This window comes from Arachis ipaensis, chromosome B3 (assembly GCF_059453495.1).
Source record: "Arachis ipaensis isolate K30076 ecotype BB chromosome B3, ASM5945349v1, whole genome shotgun sequence".
NCBI classification, from domain to species: Eukaryota; Viridiplantae; Streptophyta; class Magnoliopsida; order Fabales; family Fabaceae; genus Arachis; species Arachis ipaensis.
In genome coordinates, this window is record NC_142438.1 from 46906107 (window position 1) to 46908591 (window position 2485).

The 2485-nt window shown below is 41.1% G+C and overlaps 1 non-coding gene across 1 annotated transcript; it reads left to right on the forward strand.

Moving 5' to 3' along the window:
* Positions 1 to 1923: 1923 nt before the first annotated feature.
* Positions 1924 to 2031, forward strand: LOC148570513 (small nucleolar RNA R71). The gene has a single exon (XR_015907835.1). It is a non-coding gene; the product is annotated as a small nucleolar RNA R71 (small nucleolar RNA).
* Positions 2032 to 2485: the final 454 nt, after the last annotated feature.

Here is a 2485-nt window from a genome sequence, read left to right on the forward strand (position 1 = left end):
TACTGGCGTTTAAACGCCAGTCAGATCCTCCTCCAGGGTGTGATTTTTCTTCTGCTGTTTTTGATTCTGTTTTCAATTTTTATATTTATTTTGTGACTCCACATGATCATGAACCTAATAAAACATGAAAGAACAATAAAAATAAAATAGAATTAGATAAATAAAAATTGGGTTGCCTCCCAACAAGCGCTTCTTTAATGTCAATAGCTTGACAGTGGGCTCTCATGGAGCCTCACAGATGTTCAGAGCATTGTTGAGACTCTCCAACACCAAACTTAGAGTTTGGATATGGGAGTTCAACACCAAACTTAGAGTTTGGTTGTGGCCTCCCAACACCAAACTTAGAGTTTGACTGTGGGGGCTCTAGTTGACTCTATTTTGAGAGAAGCTTACTGTGCCTCTTTTCCATGTTTACAGAGGGATGTCCTTGAGTTTTAAACTCAAGGGAGTCCTCATTCAATTGAAGGACTAGTTCACCTCTGTTAACATCAATCACAGCTCTTGCTGTGGCTAGGAAGGGTCTTCCAAGGATGATGGATTCATCCTCATCCTTCCCAGTATCTAGGATTATGAAATCAGCAGGGATGTAAAGGCCTTCAACCTTTACTAATATGTCCTCTACTTGTCCATAAGCCTATTTTCTGGAATTCTCTGCCATCTCTAATGAGATTTTAGCAGCTTGTACCTCAAAGATTCCCAGTTTCTCCATTACAGAGAGTGGCATGAGGTTTATTCCTGGCCCCAGGTCACATAGAGCCTTCTCAAAGGTCATGGTGCCTATGGTACAAGGTATCAGGAACTTTCCAGGATCCTGTTTCTTCTGAGGCAATATCAGTTGATCCAATGCATTCAGTTCATTGGTGAACAGGGGAGGTTCATCTCCCCAAGTCTCATTACCAAATAAATTGGCATTCAGCTTCATGATTGCACCAAGGAACTTGGCAACTTACTCTTCAGTAACATCCTCATTCTCTTCAGAAGAAGAATACTCATCAGAGCTCATGAACGGCGTAAGGAGGTTCAAGGAATCTCTATGGTCTCTAGATGAGCCTCAGAGTCCTTTGGTTCCTCAAAGGAAAACTCCTTATTGAACACTGGACGTCCCAGGAGGTCTTCCTCACTGAGATTCACGTCCTTAACCTCCCTTACAGGTTCGGCCATGGTAATTAATTCAATGGCCTTGCACTCTTCTTTTGGATTCTCTTCTGTATTGCTTGGGAGAGTACTAGGAGGGATTTCATTGATCCTTTTACTCAGCTGGGCCACTTGTGCTTCCAAATTTCTAATGGAGGACCTTGTTTCATTCATGAAATTCACAGTGGCCTTAGATAGATCAGAGACTAAGTTTGCTAAATTAGAGGTATTTTGTTCAGAGTTCTCTGTCTGTTGCTGAGTGGATGATGGAAAAGGTTTGCTATTGTTAAACCTGTTTCTTCCACCATTATTAAAGCCTTGTTGAGGCTTTTGATGATCCTTCCATGAGAGATTTGGGTGATTTCTCCATGAGGGATTATAGGTGTTTCCATATGGTTCACCCATATAATTTACCTCTGCTATTGCAGGGTTCTCAGGATCATAAGCTTCTTCTTCAGAAGATGCCTCTTGAGTACAGTTGGATGCAGCTTGCATTCCATTCAGACTCTGAGAAATCATATTGACTTGCTGAGTCAATATTTTGTTCTGAGCCAATATGGCATTCAGAGTATCAATTTCAAGAACTCCCTTCTTCTGAGGCGTCCCATTACTCACAGGATTCCTCTCAGAAGTGTACATGAACTGGTTATTAGCAACCATGTCAATGAGTTCTTGAGCTTCTGTAGGCATTTTCTTTATGTGAATGGATCCACCTATAGAAGTATCCAATGACATCTTAGCTAATTCAGACAGACCATCATAGAATATATCCAGGATGGTCCATTCTGAAAGCATGTCAGAAGGACACTTTTTGGTCAGTTGCTTGTATCTCTCCCAAGCTTCATAGAGGGATTCACCTTCCTTCTGTTTGAAGGTTTGAACATCCACTCTAAGCTTACTAAGCTTTTGAGAAGGAAAGAACTTGGCTAAGAAAGCCGTGACCAGCTTATCCTAAGAGTTCAGGCTATCTTTGGGTTGAGAGTCCAACCACACTCTAGCTCTGTCTCTTACAGCAAAAGGAAAAAGTATGAGCCTGTAGACTTCAGAATCTACTCCATTAGTCTTAACAGTATCACAGATCTGCAAGAATTTAGTTAAGAACTGAAAAGGATCTTCAGATGGAAGTCCATGGAACTTGCAGTTCTGCTGCATCAAAGAAACCAATTGAGGTTTCAGCTCAAAATTGTTTGCTCCAATGGTAGGGATGGAGATGCTTCTTCCATGTAAATTGGAATTAGGTGCAGTAAAGTCACCAAGCATCCTCCTTGCATTATTATTATTTTCGGCTGCCATCTCCTCTTCTTGTTCGAAAATTTCTAAAAAGGTGCTTGCTGGATTGTTGTAATTTAGC